General features: G+C 36.0%; 1 protein-coding gene across 4 annotated transcripts in view; it reads left to right on the forward strand.

The window, feature by feature from the left end:
- SNTG1 (syntrophin gamma 1) overlaps nucleotides 1–16128 on the forward strand; it is a 335889-nt gene that overhangs the window by 209414 nt on the left and 110347 nt on the right. The gene's annotated exons all lie outside the window — the stretch shown is intronic.

Here is a 16128-nt window from a genome sequence, read left to right on the forward strand (position 1 = left end):
ACATCCTTCAAATAACTGTCCTTGGTTCCTCCTTTGTCATACAGGTCTATTAATTCTGAAACCTGAGCTGCAAAGAAAAAAACAGTTGAGGAGTGGATTTAAAGTGTGTACCATCAAATATGCTTTGTTTGTGACCTTGTTTACATTGATGTTTTTGCTGTAAAGATTCAGGTTTCTCTGCTTCCTTAGGAAGCAAGTAGAAATATTTTCATGTTTTATTTGTACGTGTGTGTACTTCAACCTCCAAAAGACTTTTTGAAATATTTCATGCTGCACAGCATCTCCCAGCTGTGGAGCTACACACACTTTAGTTCAGGGACTCAGTGTTTTCCTTTCTGGGCATAGCCTCCAAAAGGCAGAAGAAGTAAACATACACAAAACACTCCAACTTAATGTAGGAAAAATGAAAACTCCTATGGGCATGGAAATTATCTTCTCTGGTCACTATTAAGAGGATTTCATTTACCCATAAGGACTAGAAAATACTATCCAACTGGAATCAGTTACATTTTCTTTAAACAGGCAACAACCATGTGGTATACACTGAAAGCAAATGTTCACCTCTAAAAGGCAACTTCTGTATTTCTAATGGCTTGATTTGGACCTGAGAGAGCACAGTGGACAGAATAGAGCAGGTGCACTCATTTAACTAGCCAGGAGGGGTCACATGCAGGAGGCATGCTCAAAGAAGTGCAAATGTGCACACACATAGTTTTCTGACAACTTCCCAGCAGTTAAAAATACCTGACTTCACTCATCAGAAATGTCATTGTTCTGGCTATAGTAAAATCAAATGGGTGCCAGGAGAAAACTTTTAATCCAGGGGTTATCTAACACCTGTACATATTTTTAGGTCTTTTTTTCTCTACATTGGGTCTTTGTCTTTTGACAGTTTGTTCGGTGGAGGAGGAAGAGGAAAGGAGAATGGACTCTATATAATTTTTCAATAGTATCCAGTGTTGGCCTGTTCCAGCCAGATACAAGGAGGTTTCCAGATGGCCAACCCCATACTTCTCAACCACTAGTATGGTACAGTATGGTACTGGTGTTTTGGTATCTGTTTGTCAGCACTGGGCCTATTTCTAGATGTATTTTTTTCTTGCTTTTGCCCTGATAGTACTGATGTCTTCATACAAGTTCAGTTTGGTAGTACCTGTTTCTTGTCAGCTGTTTTGGAAGGCTGTGGCCAGTACAACAGCTTGCAGTAGTAAGAGTTTCACAGGTCACAAGTGTGCAGGTCTGGTTACTGAGCAAAGAAGCTCTTCAGTAAAAATTACAAGTTACACGTTCTCTGGATTTTTCTTCAGAGACCTGCAAGAGTTGTACCTCCCTGTGCTGTTAATACTTTTCTGAGCAAAATGGGAAATAGTCACTGCTCAGGCTGAATTGGCATTACCAGGATAATGACATTTATCTTTAAAATAGGAAATGTTCATAGCTCTATTTCACTTCACATGCCCTTGTCAAGCCAGTAGTGATTCAGAGCATTTAAAAGATTCTAATTGTGCTGACCTGTTAAAAGGAAAGTTCAAGGGACTGTTCTACATCAAAAAACTCCCATATTTAAACACTGGCTTGCAATAAAAAGTACTGAGGATGTTTCTAGATTTTCTGAAATGCCTTCTCTTCTTATACTATTCTGAGTATGATGTACTTACATGGTAAATGAATAGACAGGCATGTTTCACAAAATGTCCATCATGTCTCAGTTGTCTTGAGGTTATGCTGACATCTTTTGTTCAGTCATGTTTACATGGGAAATCAAATACAAAACATATTCAAAATCCCCTGTGCATTTCAGATCATGTATGATTTCTGAATCAGTGATTGGAGAGAAATGTTGGTGAGAGCTAGGGTTTACCATAATGCATGCAAACAAATAAAATATTTTGTTTAAATATCCATCACCCTGAAATATTGCAAGGTTTCACAGAGTGCATAAAGCATCTTTCCATCAATTAGTAAGTGAGGTTTTAGGGTAAAGTCAATCACCTGCACAACAATGGCAACAACAAATCTCTGAAACAGAGTTTTTTCCAATTAAAACATTGGGAGCTTTGGAAATTGAAAGCATTAAGACATTTAAATTTTTAATTTTACTTCTACAACTGAAGCTTTTAGTATTCCAGGATCTTTATATCTCAACAGGAAAGTGCTATCTAAAAAGGGCCATGCTTTTTTGAATCAAAGCATCTCTGTATAATGTTCATTAGATATCATGGAGTTATGTAGCATCAGCAGTGTTTTTCTTATTTTCTGAATCTTTATAGAAAGTGAGAGCACAGAGAAAATTGTAAAACTAGAATTATTAAGGTTTGAGAGACTTGGAATTTCTAAAAGTGAGGCCTGTAGTTTGTGCATTTGTGATATTCTGGCATAATAACCCAGCAGCAATGTAATAGAATTACACAAATCATTCTGGTTTTCTTTTATTGTTGATGTTGCCAATTTTGTTTCAGAAAACACATTCACTCTATATAATAGTCTACAAATTATTGTTTTTATAAGATTTTATAGTCTCAAATGGTAATTAACTTCTGGCAAGAATGGATTTCTGTGGTGTTATTGCTCAATTAAGAAAATAAGAAAAGGTAAAATAAGGGTTGCAATGGGATAAGTAGCTTAATCAGTTTTGATTAATATATCAGATTTATGCTTAATTTTGAAAGCTTCAAAGACCTCATTCTATAAACTGATTAAAACTGTAATTCAGCACTTTTTCATCATTGTGCTGAAATACAAATTATCTTTTTACTTCTTTGGAATTATATGCTAATCTTTTTTGTTTCCAAAATATCTGTAAATGTTCTCAAGTTAATCAAAATACAGCACGAGTACCTCCAAATCCAGTTTTGCCAAGACCTTTAAAATTTAGACACTGATGAAAATGATCTTAAAAATGTTAAGGCAACATTATTTCTAAAATTTTCAAATTACAATATAATTATATTGGATCTCAGTTCAGCAGAATACATATGTATTTGCCTAAAATTATGAATTTACATATTTTGTTAAATTTTTGAAGAACAAAGTAATTTTCTCAACTTCAACCAGATGCAATACAATTAATCTGGAGGAGAAAAACAGCCATTGCATTAAAGGGCATGAAAGTATGTTTTTATGCATTTACTCAGCTGAGAGCTTTTACCACTAGGCACTTTCCCTGAAGTACTAAAATATCTTTCTCAGAGATTAGATCCTGAGCGTCCAAGAAGCTTAGCAGAATTAACTGCATATATTGATCTAAAACATCAAATACAAATTTGTCCAAGAATTATTTTTTTGTCATATTGAAGTTGATAACATTTAGAACTGAACAAATGGCAATAGGTTTGTACAGTAATATTTATTCAAATATAAAATTAGAATTTGATTTCAAACTCTTTAAGACCACTTTTTATTAATTTTTCATGAGCATTTATATTCTGGTGCTTGATTACTGTGAGTGTTCATGAAAACTAAGTGTTAAGGTCGTATTTGCCAACAGCAAATTTTATATTGAATATGTAAATGTGAAATTTGCCACTGGCTGTGTGTTTGACCCCAGCCTTGCAATGGGATTAGTGTGAGCAAACTCTTGTTCTGGGAATGATCTTTCTTTTTTCCCCCAGACTTGGAGCTCTGCCTAGTCAGGCAAAATGTTCAAGCCATGCAACACTTGTATTGTTTTCAACAATCATAGATTCATATCTGTTCATAAAATGTCTTAAAATTTAAGACTGTACTTCAAAATGCTGTGTCAAATGGAAGTTTTTCACTCTTCAAGCATTAGGAACAGGAACAATAGCTGGAATGTTTTACAGTCAGGTAATGTGTATGCATTTTGAATACTACTAATGAGCCTTTCAAAAATTACAAACAAAACAAATGTACTTGTTTAGTAACTATCTTAGAAATGTCATATAGAATTCAACCAGGAAAGCATTTTTTTCTGGTAAATTCGATTTGTGGGAACAATTTGACTAAAAGAGCAGGAGATTTTTATATTCTTAATAGATTATTAAGCAGCTTCATTGTTTTGTTAATAATCAGGGTTAGAAAACTCAAACCAGTCAAGTTCATTACTGTAATAATAATAATAATAATAAAAAGTGCATTATGATCAACTATGAAAAGAAAGAACTCCAAATTCTTTAAATTAATAGTTTGATTAGAATTATTTCTTCCTGTACTCATTACCTGCAAAATTTGGAGACCTTAACTCCAAGTTATTGTCTAGTTTCTGTTGCAGCTTACTAGAAAAAGACATTTCCACTTTTTACTTTGTTTTTATTTTTACCCCTACTTAAAAAAAAAAAAAATTGTTGAAAAAGAAAAACTTCTGTATGAAGCTTTTTTTAGTATAATATCTTCCAGCAAAAGAAAAATACAAATCCATTCATTAAGAGGGTTTCTAGTGATTTTTATTACAGTTGTAACTGAGAATCATGCAGATAAATGGAAAATTCTGCTTTATTCTGTAAATATCACTGATTATTTTTCATTATGTAACATGGGTAATGTCTTTAGCCTTTTGCTTTAATTTCTATTTTGTATAACTTTTGTACAGGGAGTGGAGAGTCATAAGTGCCTAGGTCATTCTTCTAAGGTTTTCCTGGCTAATTGCTGAAAGATGGCTTATGGTTTTGAGAGTTGATATACAATGTTTTTCTTCAATTCAGCTCATGGTTATGTGCTGGATTCTGCCATGTTCTCTTACACTGTTGGATAGATCATGCATTATACATCTATTTTTCCTAGAACAGTCATTGCATTGTTGTGCCATATATGCCATAACACCTGCAGACCACAAGCAAAATATTAATATTCTACATACCAGATACTGGTATTGTTACCTGTTGTATTGGTTTTCACATTTCATTTATTTGTAATTTCATGACTGAAGCTCTGGCTTGTATACAGCACAGAGTTTTTCAGTTTGAGGCAGCTCTTATCACCAGAAAGTGTCATTGCCATATAGTCTGTCTGTTTTTTTCCAGGTTGATGGATGGTAATCAAAAGCTGACTTAAATATATATTGGAGAAATCTGTGATGGGATATTTAGTTGGTGTATATTAGACATACCTTAAATAATCTTTTTTTTTTTATTCCAAGAGAATATGTCTCATTAAATTTCTCTGCTTTCATTTAAAGATGGTTTTATTGATGTCTTACTATCTGAAACTACTATTAGAGAATAGCAATGCAAATGATTTGTTGGTAGCCTACAAATAATTAGTAAATTACAGTTCTGGCTTATTCTCAACACTTCATATTATATTGGACTAAAATCCACTAAAAGGATACCATTTGTATGAGTAATAAAGGTTGATCCCACAAGGGTTTGTGAAGATATGATGAGTAGGAAGAATTTCTACATATTATCTATGTATTAAAATATGGCCTGCTTAAAAGAAAGAAAAATATCTTTGAGTTTTTATGTCATGCATCCTTGAAGGCAAATGTGCAAAGCCTCTGGAGCCTGCTTAAAACATGTCACAAGTGCTGCAGATGTTGACATTTTTCTGAATATTCTCCTTAACTAATTAAAAGGAAAAAATCCCAAACAACATTCTCAGCACAGACTACCATCACGGTTGCTTTCTGATTATTAAGAAGTCCAAAAACTTTGTATCTTAAATAAGAAATCCTCTGTAGATTGATGGGAAAGCTTATTGTTCATCTGGCTGTACACACCAGTGCACACACGATGCTATTTAAGCCGGTGTAGAAATCAGTAGATGCTGTTACAACACTGGTGTAAAGGCTTCTCCCATTTTTGTAGTTTTGTTTGCTTAAGGGGTTCATGCATTCCTCCCAAAGCAGCTTTAGTCAACATCTGTTTTTGACAATGTCAGTTAAATTAATCCCAAACAAAATCTGGCTCCTATGTAAATTTCTGAGATATACTGATGAGAAGTTTACTGACATATATACAATTGTAATGGAAGTGTGTTGTATGTGAAGATGAAACTTACGCGTAAACCAAACAAGCTGAAACCACAATTAGGCTTATGGATTTATAATATTTGACTAATGGAGGGGTTGAGTAGGTTGCCTAAATAAAAGTGGGGATTTTATCACTCATAGAGTTGTAATACACAGTTAGAAAACTATCTTAAAGCTTTGTATTGTCAAAAAGTATTCAAGTTTCCTATTTCACATTAAAAAAATGTAAATTACATGCTGTTTAGTTTCAACCACACTGGGAAAAATTCCATTGGTATTTCTGTCATTTTCAGTGTTGTTAAAGGATTTGTCTTGTTCCTCTTAGCCAGTTTCTTTGGAAGCCATTACATATATAAGTCAAAAAGATGTGTTCATGAATTAGCTTCGACAGAGAGTAGGTGCCCAGAAGCCAAATACGTAATCACTTTTAAAAAGTGAGACATCTGTGAGCATTTAAAGTAGAGGACTTTGTAAAACTGTAGAACTACTAAGTACATTTACTGTAGCTGAATAATCCTGGAGAAGCAGAGTCATTCATGGAGTAGATAATGTGAAAATAAAACTAGGCCATTCTGAGCTCTGGCACGTACTCACTACAAATAGATATGCTGAAAAAGCTCATAAAGCTTGGAATAAGTTTGTCTTGAAGTCTTCTAGTTCTGTGGGATTTTTTTTTTTTTTTTTGGTATTTTCATAGGTATTTTCTTGTCATGAATAGCTGCCTATCACGTAGAACTGAATGGCTATTAAATACATCTTTGTGTATTTCTTCTATGGACCACAGTCCCACACCAATAAGTAGTCCATAGGTTGAGAATCATTAACAAGACCCATTGTTTGGTATTAAAATGAACATTTGCATTAGAATCAACCGTCTGAAACTCAGCTAGAATGAGTCAAAGAATATACTGGTAGATTGTGGTAAATAATGTTTTATAGTTGGAATCTATTTAAGGAATTGTTGTTTTTCGTATTTCAGAATATAGTATGAAATGTTTCAGTTCAAGGACCCAAAATGTCCCATATGACCTTTGAGTCACAGACTCTGGGGTGTGTTCTCAGTTTTGGAAGACATAGCATTTTAAAAATTTCCAATTCCTTGCTTTTCATAGTTTCTGTGTTGGAGTAATGGCCTTCTAATTATTTAATATGAACTCCTATGACCAGTACACACAGCCTTTAGTGAAACAGAATTCAAAATTAGGGTACATGACTTAAGAATGAAAATTAAGAACTTACAGCGATATTTTTCTGTGTGATATTATTGAAACTAAGATTAATGAAAGAAAAACAGGAAAATGCTGAAGACTTTTCCTTTAATATTTTTTTTGCTTGCATTGATATCTTTTGCTGAGGCACTCCTATATTACTTTTCAAAATATAAACATGGAACCAAGCAATAATTAGTTGCAGCCTACTATTACTCTGACTGAAAGAATAATAGACATTTTAGTGTTGATTGTGGAGTATAAGAAAGGTTAAAGATTTCCAGAAAGCTGCTGTTAGATCTTTTAAACCAACTTGGAAGTACTCCATTCCACAAGTGTTAGACTTAAAAGTTTGAAACCATATTCTTTTTCTCAACTTGATTTTGAATAGATCACTGAAAAATCAGTAGTATCTTGTTCTTCATTGAAGAAAGAACTGATAGGAGTCTATGTCCTCTGTTTGATCTGTATTTGGTCTTCTATTGCCTGGTGGATGTTTTTTATTTTGTAGGTTAATTATATTTTCAATTTTTTTTTTTAATTAAATTAATCTCTTTCTCCTACCTCCTCATTACACTTATTCATATTGCTTGCATCTGATTATTTTAGTTATTCCTGTGAAGAAAATTCTGTACATGTCTCTCAGTGTTAGCTAATATAAGTGGCCTACTTGGCATGTAGGCCCGAAAGATGATGAAATCTATTTTTAAAGGAAGATCACTTAGTTTTCTACTAATGCTTTTACAGCAGTCTTGAGGTTGCATGTTCTGATACCTCTGTGACTAAAGCCCATGAACCTATGAAAACAGGCAGAGCAAGGATCAATGAAGGAAGCCTGAGTATAGCTATAAGATGAGTGGTATGATGCTGTACATCTGAGTATGGAAAGGGAGTTTCAGTGGATCAATGCCGTGTATATTCCACAGGGTCCTTTGTGGACACGCTTAGGCGGCACTCTGCCAGCACCTACGTGTGCACCCGATCTCACCCGCTGTAGTGGTTTGGTCCAAAATACTCATTACTCTTTATCTTCTGTGAGATAAGAATTAGGAGAAACACAAAGCAGGCACCAAACTTGAAAGAATATAAAGAAGTTTATTAACAGACCTAAAAGAGGGGAAAAAAAATTATACCATACCTTCAGAACTCTCCTCCTCCCCCCACCTTTCTCCCTTCTCCCACTGACAATGTAAAAAGACAACCCTTAAGATGTTCAGTCTGTTTACCACTGCCATAATAACCTTGTTCAGTCCATTTAGAAAGAGAAGTCTCTTCTTGCTCATGCTATGAAAACATTATCACAATGAGAGAGCCGCCCACTTCCAAATAACTTTGTCCACTCCATTTAGGAAGAGGAGTATCTCTGCTCGCATGTGAGTCCCTTCCCCCGACTTGCAGCTTTTCCCACAACTGCTTTCAAGGGTCCACTCTTGAAGTTTTTTGGGGTACAATTTTAAGGTTGAGCTGTTCAGAAACAAGAGCAGAGGCCCTTCTCCTTCCCTGGGAGCAAAGGGTCTTCCTCATCTTCATCTTTAGGACTATCTCTGGGAGCATCTCTAGGAACTGAGGTTTTCTCCTTTCCCATTTGGAGCAAAAGTCCTCATCGCTTCCATCTCTCCCTGTCCAAACTTCTCATGAAATTACAGCTGCGTCAGCATCTGCCTATCTCAGCGCAGGTGCTTTTGCTCACGAGTTGAACACTCCACCCCCCATATCTTCATGAAATTACAACGGGATACTCTGATATATCATAGCTTCACAACAGAATTTCAGCTTTAAGCATCTCCTCTTTCTCTTCCCTCAGATTTTCAGCTCTTCACAGCAATAAAAGGGTTAATCTCACCTCGGCCTTGCAGCTGTGTGGCTTATTGAAATCTTGGCTGCAGTGGAGGTGGGGGGGTTCCGAGCCACTCTGGCTGCCCACAGCCCTGCTTGGGGGGTGGGGGGGGATCATCCTGGAGCCATGGCCCAGCCTAGAAACGAGAGAGAGCTTGGGGGGGAGGAGTTTGTCTATTCTTAAGTGTGTATCACAGAAGTGGTCACGATTTTAAGTGGCTTAAAGAATTGTCCATATTCAAGCTGGCCATCTGATAGGTTCTGTCAGGTCATAGAGAAAGCTGTAAGAAGAACATCACTTCCGAGACTCAGCTTGCTAACCTATGACACCTTCCCAGGTAGTCACGAACAGCCACTCACACCCACAGTCTATGCGCGAACCGGAGACAAAGAGGCGAGAGGGTTCTCTGCATGCAATTCCAAGGCATTTAATGAAACCAACACACTCGAAGGAAGCAGGGACAGAGAACCAAGAACAAAACATGTGCGTGGTTTTGTCCCAAAGGGTCCCGGGGTGGGCAAAGCATCAGAAGCCAATGGTCTCAGGGCTAGGGGGCAGAGGCAAGGGTGAGTGACATAGCAGGAGCCAGTGGGTGAAGAGATGGGTGGGGGGAGAGAGTCAGTGACCAGTGGAATCTTGGTAAAGGGAGAACTTTCTAGCACAGAGGTTTACGGAGAGACCACTTTCAAAGCAGCATGCGGGGTGTAAAGTGGACTTTGCCACCGCAGCATCTGAGAAACCACCTAATGGTCTAGCTTAAACAAGTGCTGCCACTTGGGATCAAGAGGAATTTTCTAAGTGGCCAGTCTGATGGGACTTCTCAAAAAGCATCAAACCTTGAATTTCTGTGTATGTTACTTTGAAATGATCTTTTGTATAGTGCCTTAGTAGCTGGAGCGTTCACTAAGCAAGCACTGCTTCAATTCCATTGCTGTGTCATCTTGCAGATCCTTAAACCTCTATCTGCACTTTTCAGAACAATTTCTTAGTGGTGGACACTGGAGGGTGTCTTTGCTGTAAGTTCTTGTGTTACTGCATCCCCCTGCACTTTTGCCAAACAGTGCTGGTAGCAGGATACAAGCAGAAGAGGGGGCAGAATAGAAGGGCACGTCTTCCTGTGTCCTTGGGAAGTGCACTATTCTGCCCTGCAGTTCCTGTCCCCTTTTTTGAGATAGCCCTCAGTTTTAGTGTGCAGCCCTTTGGGTTTGTGTTTAAATATCTAACACAGGTTTTGGAATCAAACAGCAAAAGATTAAAACCTACAACTGTGTAGCAGTGTAAAACTATAGTCTGAAGTATGCTTTAAGTTGTGCAGCCTGAGTAGGAACTACTGTCATAAAATGGTGTTCTAGTTTTCTCTGTATATTGGAAAGAGAAATTTTCTGAAGGAAGAAACCTTTGTTAGGTCTTGATATTATATTTCTTGAATAACTTCAATTGTTGGCAAATACTGTGATAAATATTAGATCATAGGAATTAAAACCTCACTATGCAGTGATGTGTTCTTAATGCTAATACTCTGTGTTAACTATATGGCTTTTACTAAATAAAGCAGTTGATTTTAAAAATAAATATAATTCAACATTGTAGCTTTTGACCTCTCTGTGATTGTGTCAAAATATGTGTTATCTGCCGATGGACTTGATGCTTGTTCACTGTGTGACTGTGCATTGGCTACAAAGGTGTCTTCTACCTTTTCTCTTTTTTTCTGTTTTCCCAATTTTTACAATTCATGGTATGAATTGTAAAATGAACCAATGAACTGAATTTTTCTTTAAAGACTGAAGAGTGAAATTTGCTCCAGTTCAAGAGAACATAGATCTTGGGATCTAAATAATTGTTCTGTTTTAAATCCTTACCACTTCATTGGTGGGTAAATTTCACTGGTAATTTGAGAGGGGATTTACAGTCTTATTCAGGAAAGAATACTTACTGAAGTCAGAGGGACTTCGTGCTTCATTGCTTTCCTGAATATATTGAGAGAGACTTCAGCATATGCTCAAATGTTTTCTTGAACTGGGAATTTAAAAGGGTTTATAAAATTAAAAGGCAGTATCATTGTAGACATTATAAAAAATAGTCAGATTAGTGTTGTTATTATGTAGAGATTTTATTCAGCAATATCACACATCACCATAAAATTTACTTCTTCAAATAGCCCCCTTACAGTCATTATAGTAATTGCATAGAAATATAGTCACTGTCGTTCTCGAAACACTGACTATTTTAATTTCACTATTTCACACAGCTACTGGCTCAGACATGCATAACTGGGTTTTTTGCCTATCTCACTTCTTTCATGAACATCCTAACTTTATATAGGGTCATTTGTGGTAGAAGTAAATTAATTCTTGGTCCCACTGGTAGTAAGGTTATACTTTGCATGAGAAAGTTTATTGACAATATTTAATGTTTATGTAGTTCTTTCTACATGAACTCATTCTGAATTAAATATATGTATATGATTTTTAAAACACCAGCAGGAATTTAATATATATAGCCATAATGTTGATGAGGAGATGTTAAGATTTTTCAGTGTCATGGCTTCTTCATGTTACAGGGATGACTTTGTTAGACACTGTGCACCAACAAATCAATATCTGCTATTACTCACTAGCTGAAATTAAAAAATACTAAATCAAGTAGTAACAGCAGTACTAAATAGCTTTTCATTATTAAATCCATGCAACTTCTATATCAACATTTTAAGTGTTACCATTATTCATTTTTAACTAGAAAAATTAAAACTTGATATAGTTAGGTAAATTCCTAGGCCTAAAATGTAAGGCTTCATAGAATATCTCAAAAATATTAAAAATCAAGAGTTCTATAGAAAGAAAACCCATGCATCTTAAATAGTCAACATAGCCTCTGGAAATAAGTCAGATCATTACCTTTCAATGATACAAACAATAAGCAAATCCTTTTTAATAGTGTCTGGTCATGCGTTTTCTGCAATTTGGGATGCATTGCTTTAGAAATTGCCATATCTCTTCTGACGGGGGTGCATGGCATACAGTGTATGCATGGCATACAGTGGGAATATATAACCTAGTTAGAAATTGGAAATTAGGTCTACTACTGAGTTTAATTTTTGTCATGCAAGTGTTCCCTGGATTTAGCACTGGGAATTTTTCTCACCTTCACCCAACTCCTCATATATGATAAAAACCATCTTAGGAAGTTGTTGCATTATTGTTTTGAAATTTTTGAAAAATATTTTTATATTTAATCAAAATTAGTATTCCCTCAAAAATAAGTTTCTTGATCACTTTGTAGAGGTTGGGTCCACTTACGTCTTTTCACATACTAGGGAAAATCATAGAATCTTAGAATATGCTGAGTTGGAAGGGACCCATAAAAAATATCAGGTCCAACTCCTGGCCCTGTGCAAGACACCCCAAGAGTCACACCATGTGCCTCAGGGTGTTGTTCAAACCATTCTTGAACTCTGTCAGTTATAGTGCTGTGACCACTTCCCTGGGGAAAGTGTTCCATCCAGTCTTCAACCACATCGGAATATTTTATAAGTGATGGGATCATTATGGAAATCAGTAATCAACTGGCATTTGTATGTAATAACCCTAGTAAAATTTCTTTTTGGAAGGTCCAGGCAGTAAGAAGGTGGGATTAATAATTAGTACTTTTTTCAGTGACCTGATGTTACTTAATCTGTTGAAAAACCGTGATACCACTTTAGTGCCACTATTCAACATTCAATGAATCAAGTTCTCTCCAGTTCTCTCTTTTTGGCATTTTAATACACCTTTGTTGCTGCCTGTTCTGAGCTCCCCTCCCCCTCCCAAAGACACCTGCTCCTGCCCATGTGCTCCGAGCTCTTTGTTCCAAGTGCGGGCAAAGCCAAATGTAACTCAAACTCTTTAGCAGTGTCTGATTGGCCGCTCACCCCGGGTCCGCCCCCAGTCCGCCCCTTTCCCCTTCTCCGAATAAAAGATGGTTGAGGGGAGGCTCCACCTCTCTCTCAGCTCAGCTACTTTCCTGTGAACATCTCTGGTTGTCTGTCTCATTGGAAAGCTTCTAACTGCAGGGAATTGAGCGAGCAGGGAGCTGTATTTCTCCCTCTTTGCTTCTGCAGATGGTATTTGCTTTGCAGCTGATACAGGTACCGATTTTAGAGCTACTAAAGTGCTAGATCGCCCTTGCTACCTCTCAAGGCTGCTCGAGGCTTTCTAAGGCATTGAAATACAAGCGCTAGCCGGTATAAAGCTGAAAAGATACCTTCCACACACCTTGACCCGCAGTAGGGAGGGGTGGGGGAGAAAGAACATAAAACAATCAAACAAAACAAAACAACCCCCACCTTTTCCTCATTTGTGGACTAACATATCAGTAATTTAAGGTATTTAATATAACTATATGAAAATATGGAAGAAACTGCAAAAAGAGAAGAATTCTGAAAGTTTTTCAAATAATTTCAAATTCTTAAGAGAGCTTCATTGTTTGCAAGAACTAGTCCTTAGCTTTTTAATCTTGAGTCATTTTTACCATGCATACAACACATCATGGTTCTGGGAAAAAAATCCAAAGTTACTTCCTCTGATCAACCTAGCTCTAAGTTTTCCTTGTAAATCAGAAACTGCTGTAACTGAAAAAATGCATATTTAGTTTATATTTACATATTCCCTCTTGTGTTTGAAAGTAACCTTGAAATATTTCTAGAATTATTGCTGCCAGAAATAGTCAAAACTTTTTTTGTCAATGATAGTGCCTGATGGGCAAGTTATTGGCAATATGTATACAATAAATGTAAGGGAGTTTTCTTCCAAGTAAGCAAACAGGATTGCTGTTCATATATCTATCCATTCCTTTATCTACAAATTATATCATGATTGACAACTGACTTGTTCAATGTGTTAATGAATTGACTTCAGTGGTAAAAGTCATTACTGCTTAGTTGGTGTAATATACTACCAATAATGTCCATATTATGTCCATAATGTCCACATAATGTCCACTTGTGCAGATAAATTCATTTTTTGTGAATGTGCATGAGACAAGCCAGACATCTTCATTCACACTGTCCTCATATTAGCTCTATAAAGTTTTGAGCTAAACATTTGTTTGGCAATGAGGAAGAGGGAAGATATATTAATATGCCAGTATCTCTAACTGTTGGTGGAATTTCACTCATATTTGTAAAACTGTAGAAATTCTAACTGTATTTAGAAATTCTAACTGTACTGACTCTTACAGACAAACTGTTTGACTCCCTGTGTTTCAAGTGTTGAGTTTCATTTCATAAACATATCTCCCTGTAACAATTGTCACATTACTTTTGGTTATTACCTTTTTTTGTAAAAATTATCAATTTTCCATTCGTGAACCTGAGCTGTTCTTGTGTACTACTAAAATCATTTATCAGTAGGAATAGATTTCCCATTGTACCTCCTCTTTCTGTGTGGAAGAATGGCAGTATGACATGCTGTACATGGTGAATGAGGACAAAAGGTAAATGAATCTTGCAAGGCATACTTCCTTTTAAACAGTTCAATAATTGTTCATTTGTTATGTAAAGTGAGGACAAAGAATGTAAAATAGCAGTAAAACTTTCAACTGAAAGCTAGAAAAAGACAATAAAGTGATTAAAATTCCCATTTTCTTCACCTAACCTTATTTCCCAGAATGGCTTTGTTAATGACTAGAAAGTAAGCAAAATGGGATCGATAACTCATCTGCTCTTTGTTGTAATCATTACCTAGTACTTTTCTCTTTTAATCTTTCATCTCTCTTTAGTCTTTATTATGCATGTCAAAATCTAGTCACTTTCTGGACAATATGCTTCTTACACTCCAAAATACACTTCACTGGTATAAATATTGCTGATTTCAACTGAAATGTGTTCCAGCTTAAAGTTTTCATCCTATGAGAAGAGGTTTGAGGAAGAGAGAGGTTTGAGAAAAAGGTCACAGTAGACTACTTACAGCATCTTACAGGTTTAACGGAGCAATATATTAACAAGTGAAAGCAATGTAGACTCTTGGAAGAATGATTCAGGGCAGTTTACTCTCTCAGCTTCTCTCACAAATGGTATCCACTTATCTTAAAAGGGGACTTTATAAGTTAAAGTTGGTAACTTCTCCACTTATTTATTCTCTGTTTCTGAGTAAAAAGAAATATTTTTTTCTAAAAGCAGAGAGCAGCTGTATTTTCCTGCACTTCCTGCACTGTGGATTCATCTATCCACATCTGTTGAAACAATAGGGAATACATACCTGTAGGTTTCTGCTTTGGCTCTGACTATTCTGAACTGTGTGACTTCTACATAAGAGAGGAAAAGGGTGAATTTTCTATGGAGGATGAGGATGCAGGACAGTTTCTCTGGCTGAATTCAGGACAGAATTCTTGCATATCATTGCAAGTCATCTTTCTATGAAAAAATTGCTGCTTAAAAATTTTAAAATATGAAATATATCAGAACTGGGAGCTGCCCATCAAAGAGACTCATCTTTTCAACCTAAATGATTCTATGATTCTGTGTTACAGATGAAGTTTTTGGCATGCAGTATAAGTTAATTAAATTTGTTGTGATGTTTCTGTGTTTATTTGCACACATACAAATAAATACATACTATACTGAAAAATGTGCATTGACAACCCCTGTGCTATTTTAAACATTAAAGACCTTAAAATTTCAGTTACTGAATCAAATATTCTGATATCATAATGTTAGTCCTCTGTAGCAACCAGCATGAAGTAGGAACTATTGTGTTTCAAGACAAAGTTGACATTTTTTCCTGAAGAATTGCTTTAAGTTAACAGCATAATGCTGTGATTCAGTGTGAAAGCATCCCAATATATAGTTATACACATGCATGTAACTAAATCTGTTGAGTAGGTTATTGACAGACATAATTAAAGAATAGCAATGCTTCATAAATTATTTACAAGGCTTTCTCTCAAGCAGCAGCATGACAGAAGGGTTACCTGTGTATTATCCAGCTGCACAGCAGAAAAGGGAACAGATATGTGCTAGTATAAAATGTTTGCCTAATGTCTCACTGTGTAGCAGCTCTCTGAATGTGGCTCCCTGTGAGTGGGGTCTTTGCACAGTATGAACTCAAAGAGAGGCATGGTGCAATCTTCTGTCATTGTAAGCCCAAACTAAATCAGCCCTTGAAGAGTTTTGAAGTTAT

Source organism: Corvus moneduloides, chromosome 1 (assembly GCF_009650955.1).
Source record: "Corvus moneduloides isolate bCorMon1 chromosome 1, bCorMon1.pri, whole genome shotgun sequence".
Classification (NCBI taxonomy): domain Eukaryota; kingdom Metazoa; phylum Chordata; class Aves; order Passeriformes; family Corvidae; genus Corvus; species Corvus moneduloides.